Source organism: Schistocerca piceifrons, chromosome 7 (assembly GCF_021461385.2).
Source record: "Schistocerca piceifrons isolate TAMUIC-IGC-003096 chromosome 7, iqSchPice1.1, whole genome shotgun sequence".
Taxonomy (NCBI): Eukaryota; Metazoa; Arthropoda; class Insecta; order Orthoptera; family Acrididae; genus Schistocerca; species Schistocerca piceifrons.
Genome location: NC_060144.1, coordinates 350,712,207 through 350,718,206, shown reverse-complemented (window position 1 = coordinate 350,718,206; position 6,000 = coordinate 350,712,207).

Sequence of the window (6,000 nt, the reverse complement as noted above, 5' to 3'; positions counted from 1 at the left end):
CACAGTCTGCTCACTATAAGTTGCTGCCCTTCATTTAGTTCCGAATAAAGGCGACGGCTGGATGTCAGGTCTGTAAATTTAGATCCAAGTTTAATGGCTGGTTCTTTTCTCGGTTTTCTTCTATCAGCAGCCCAGCTCCTCTAATGACTTGGCGCAATTTCAGCAAAACGGCGTTGTAGGTCCATCTTGAAAGAAAACACTTTTGTTTTCTATTTATTTATTCCGAAACTAATTTCAGTATCACCATCACAAGTTGGTTCTTCAATTCTAGAACGTACAAAAATATAGCATAGTTATAAACGTGATAAAACACTTCTACATTTGTATTATTTGGTTCCAAATATTGTATTCTATGCATAGTTTCATAATACGTTATTTACTTAAAATCAGCCATACAGCATTAGAGCGTGATCGTGCGTCATGAAACTTCCCGTAGTGCATAGTTATAAGAGAACTGTGTACTACTGATCGGTGGTTGGTTCTGTGTGATGAAGATGTCACTGGGTCAGGGTCGGATTTTCGAGAACGTGTCATGTTGTGTCGTCTAGAAACACATCATCTTCATCATGTAATATCTTAAAAGAATAGAGCGCCCCACTGTCTGTTATTACCATGTCTACAGGAAGGATGAGACCACAGCCCTTTGGTGCAGCCAAAGTTGATAGGACAATGAGGTAAAATTCCACCAGGGTGGCGAACACCAATTGTGGCGTTAGAGTAGAACGTCTGGATGCGCCGCACACGGACTTCTGTAATATTATGGTCACGAAGCGTTTCCCAAATGAATTTAATAGTGACCTCTCCTCGAAGTGCACAGATACCTGGTCTAATGACTGGTTCTTTCCTTAGTGGTTGGCTGTCATATGTTTCATTGTATTTCATTGACAAAGTAATAATTCAATTCTTTATTGAAATCAATAAGGCGGATCGAGGACGACACTCTAGGTACTACAACATCCTATGCAGCTCCTGCAACGGGTAGAAAAATACAAATTTTGGAAGAAGAAGAGTAGTAGAAAAGACGTGTAGCTGATTCAGTACCGCACAGTTGTAACTGTCACAGCCGTGACATTATATTTAAACATATGAGATTACGTCACGAGAGGATGAAAAGGTAATGACGATACTCACTCAAGTAGTACATGAATGTTATTAATATATTTCAAATTTTTGTTTTAATGGTGTGCCAGTAAATGCTTATTCCTGAAAAACCTACCGTTGACGTTTGATGTGTTAGCGGCCGAAACGGTGCCCCTTTGCAGAAAGTAATGTGTCAAATTCAAGTTGCGAGTGCTTTGAACACGGATGCGAAATGGCTCCCCGAGCCATATATATTGGTTAGCAACGATAGGGCTGGTCGGAATAACTGCTCATCGTAGCAGTATACTGAGACCATGGATAAGCACCCTGGAAAGAACAAGTCATCCCGGGAGACGTCACTTTAATACCGAGTAACTTAGTCTCTGTCCGTGGTAATGGTCTCAAATCGACAAGGAAGAGTGGCAACAAGTCCAGGCATGGCATATCCAGCTGAAGCCATTTAGTGATTAATAGATCCTACCGTGATGATTGCTATGTTTCATCTGATGTTCCTAACAGTCTCACCAAATCCAGTGGAATTAAGATCGAACTATTTGGCAGGACATTCGAGATATGCTGCCGCAGCAGGAACGTATCGTTTTGGAAGAAGGGAATTCCCTCAACACACTCATCATGAACAGGTAGAATAAATAGGTCTTTGTAAACATGAGACTTTTCCGCGATGTACCACCAAACCGTGTAGGGCCCATAGCTCCTGTATCATCGTCCGGTCCCTTACAAAGACGGAGTACTTAATTGTCTGACTAACAGTACACTCTAAGAAAAAAAATAAGACGCACCACGAAGAAATTATTCGAATAACACGGAAAATAATATACGTGACGTCCATGCACGGATAAACAAATGACTACAATTTCAGAAAAAATGGCTAATTAGATGTGTCATTCAAGAGAAGGAGCCTCACAGAGTGAGCGAGTCAGTAACGTATTGGTCGTTCTCTGGGCCCTATACAAGCAGTTATTCGCCTTGACGTTGATTGATAGAGTCGTTGGATGTCCTCCTGAGGAGTATCATACCAGTTCTGTGTAACCGGCGCGTTAGATCGTCAAAATCCCGCACTGGTTGGAGCACCCTGACCATAATTCTCCATTCTCACTTGGGAAGAGATCTGGCTGTCGTGCTGGCCAAGGTGGGGTTTGGCAAGCACGAAGACAAGCAGTAGAAGCTCTCGCCATGTGAGGATGGGCATTATCTTGCCACATGGCAGGTGTCGGTCAGATTGGTATCCCACTGCAGAAAGGGGCTTCTCCAGACACGTGTTAGCTGCTCATCGGGGCTCAGTTATAATCGAGACTCACCACTGAAGACAATTCTAATCCACTCAATGAGATTCCAGAGCGAAGACATGTCTGGAGACACCCTAGACATCGGTGTGATACCACTGTCGCCTGCCATACGGCCACACAACCGGGAATGATGGCGTGGGGTGCCACTTTTTTTAATTCTTTTAAATTTTTTTAGCAGATCCCCTTTGGTTGTCATCCGTGGCACCCTTACAGCAGAGTGGTATGTCGACGATATTCTAAGTCCAGTTTCTTTCCCTTCATGGCAAGCCATCCTGGTCTTACTTTTCAGCAAGATAATACTACTCACCAGCACACACCTTGAGTTTCTACCGCTAGACTACGAGCTCACCAAACCCTACCTTGGTCAGCAAGGTCGACGGATTTTCCTCAAGCTGGAGACGTTTGAAGCATTATGTGCAGGGCCCTCCAACCATCTTGGGATTTTGACGATCTAGCTCACCAGTTGGACAGAATTTGGCACGATATGTCTATGGACGACATCCAACAACTCTATTAATGCCAAGCCGAATAACTGCCTGCATAAGGGCCAGAGGAGCACCATTGTGTTATTGTCATGATCAGTTTGTGAAGTTTTTTCTCTTGAATAAGTCACCCAATTTGTCTAAAATTGTAATCATTTATTTTTCTGCACATGTACATCACGTCTACCGATTTCAGTCTGATTTGGATAATTCCTTCGTGGTGCACCGCTTTTTCTCCTAGACCCTGACAGCTGGGGTACATTGATTCCATCCTAGTGGGTACGGGGTGTCGGTAGGAAGAACATCTGGCCACCTCTTCGCATTAACCAAGCCAAATCCGATTGTAACAGTGCCGACTCTGCCAAAATTGCGGGGCAATGGCTCAAGCAAAAGAAGAAGAAGAAGAAGAAGAAGAAAAACAAGTGTATTTATAAACGCGGATTCACATAGGAGTCAAAATTATAAATCATAAGACAGTAATTGTGGCACAACTGCGTGAATATTTAACAAGTCAGATAACTAAATAGGCAAATTTCGCTATAATATTAATTTTTCAGACCTTCGGGATCCGCTAATGTATTCCATAGATGCAAGAAGATCAAGTGTTTGTGGCTAATCAGTTTTAATGTCAGCGGAACGACGAGTTTGACAAAGTCACAAGATTAAATCAGCAAAGGACAGAGATGTTACATTCAAACTGGCGACGCAGACACACCACCACGGGAGGAGACGGTTTTTTCACAGGAGTCGCCATTGTGGAGCCAATGCAGAATAACCCAGCTAAGCGCCAGGGGGTCTTAGCCCAACCTCTCTGATCAAAAACCATTGAAATGGTCAGTACTTCAACCCTCCCCCCCCCCCCACTTCTCCCTTAAAGTTGGTTACAGAAACTATTCCTTTCCAAAATAGGCACTGCTCTGTGTGAAACCACAGAGACCTGCTCTCCAAGCTTACTCAGTTGCAGATATCAGAAGTAGCCCATTCAGATGCAGGTTCGCAACGGTGTTGTTAAATCGTTTGTCCAGAAGTCGCCGCCATCTTCAGTTAACGGGAAGTAGCTTCCATTACTTTGGAAACGGTCACTTGTAAAAATCAGGTCAGCGGAAATCCACTAGCGTAATGATAGGATGCACGCGCTTATGCCGACCGCTGTAATTAAGGCGTTCCCACCATACTTTCTAGCTGCCTGCACATCACTGAAAAAAGCAGATGGGGTAAGAGTTCTCTCGCATACCACTCTTTGTATTCGAATATCCCGTCCCTCATGGTCAAAAACAATACCTCCTGTACCTGTCTCAAGATGGTTTCCACGTTTCACTGGTTAGGACTCTCTAGGAACTGGACGAATCTTTATTTCGTATTTGATTGTTTTTCTCTTGCTACTTTTAATTCCTGCATAGAATTAGCTGTTCGACGAGTAATCCAGTATTAAAGATTGTTTTGATCCCATATTGTAACAAGACTACCTCGCATGCATAAGTTTTCTAAACGGTTAATATATACTTCTTCTCCTTCTTCTGCTGACTAGGGTTCCTCCTGTTTGTCTGCCTCATTCCGTGGATGTACTGGACCAACTGATGTCCCATCTCTTGGGTGGTCTTCCGCGTAGTCGTTTCCCTTGCGGTCGTCCATGTTTACAAATTTTAGCTCATCTTGAATGGTTCTTTCTTTCCACATGATCATTCCAATTTTTGTTTCTCGTCTTCATCCATTTATTTATATTTTGTGTTCCACACTCTTCCCCTATCGACACATTTGGTCCATTGTCCCTCATGGTTACTCCCTGGATATGTCTTCGTACCTACATTTCCGCTGCCATTAACTTTCTTTTTTTCTTCTTTTCCGTTTCCGCTGCGTATGTCAAAACAGGACGCATCAGTGTTTTACATATTTTTATTTTCGTCTCTGTTATCAATATATACTTATTCCATTGATTTACTGCTTGTCTCTTACTTGTTTGTGACCTTCCCCTGTGCCATATTACATAATTTCCTCTACTGCAAAAACATGCTGTAGTGTCAACCTCCGACGTTGCGAAGTGGTAGGAGGCAGCGAGCTAATTCTATGTGTTTCTTCTGTTCTATGACCAAATAAGTTACGTGCACGCCACAACATAGACACCGAGAATAACATCCACGTTAATATTCACGGTATCTTGGATGACTGGGCCAACTTTACGGTGAGGATGAATACCCCACAAAAAACCACTGAACCACTCTCTGCGGGTTAAACGCTGGCCGTCATCTCGACATCTTTTATCACTTGAAAAGAGGCAAAACTCGGATTCATCGGATTATTCAGTGAACCTTTACGTGTCTGATGTTCAGTTTCCGTGTATTTTGGCCAACTGGAAACATGCAGCTTACGTGCCGAACAAAGAAACAGCATATAGTGTTGCGACTGATCGGGCTCCCACACGAGAAATTGGGACGACTTCACGATGGCTATAGTTGTCCTTCTCGGGAAAGATGACGTCTGTTTCAGCCTACTTTCCCACACTGTACTCGTGCGTGTTAATAATTAAACTTAATAAATGAATTACTCCTGGTGGTATTAATCAGAGGTTTAATTAATTTATAGGAACTAACTAGTTGGAAACTTCTTGGAATGATGAGCCGCAACAATGATTTGAACTTTTACTGAATAAAGTTTACTGTCATTAGAACAGATCATATAACTTCGGGGACTGGTGAAAGCTACAAACTCAGTTAAGTTGTTGAAAAGTGGCTCGAGACCCCAATACAGCGGCAGGCAAACTCGCTACATAAGTGTTCAATAAATTCATGAAAGCTGGTAAATCGTCTGTTAAGTACGTAGCTGTTCACTGAAACGAATGAATCGCGGGATAATTCGCAACTATCACTCGACGCTAAACTAAATGCAGATAAGCCAAAAAATCCAGAATCCCTTCAGTCGAATCTGAGGCTAAGTCCAACTTCAGCGTTCAGAAAGTGTCCCAAACCCACTTTACATCCAAATCTCAAGTCAGAAGATCACCTCGTCGAAAATAAGCAGAGTCCAAAGTATGTCCACAAAACACTCACGCTAAATTTTTCTAAGTCAAGCTACTGGGCCACCCAAAACAACTTAACTTTCACGTCAGCGCAGGTGAAAACCGCCGCTCAGACCGG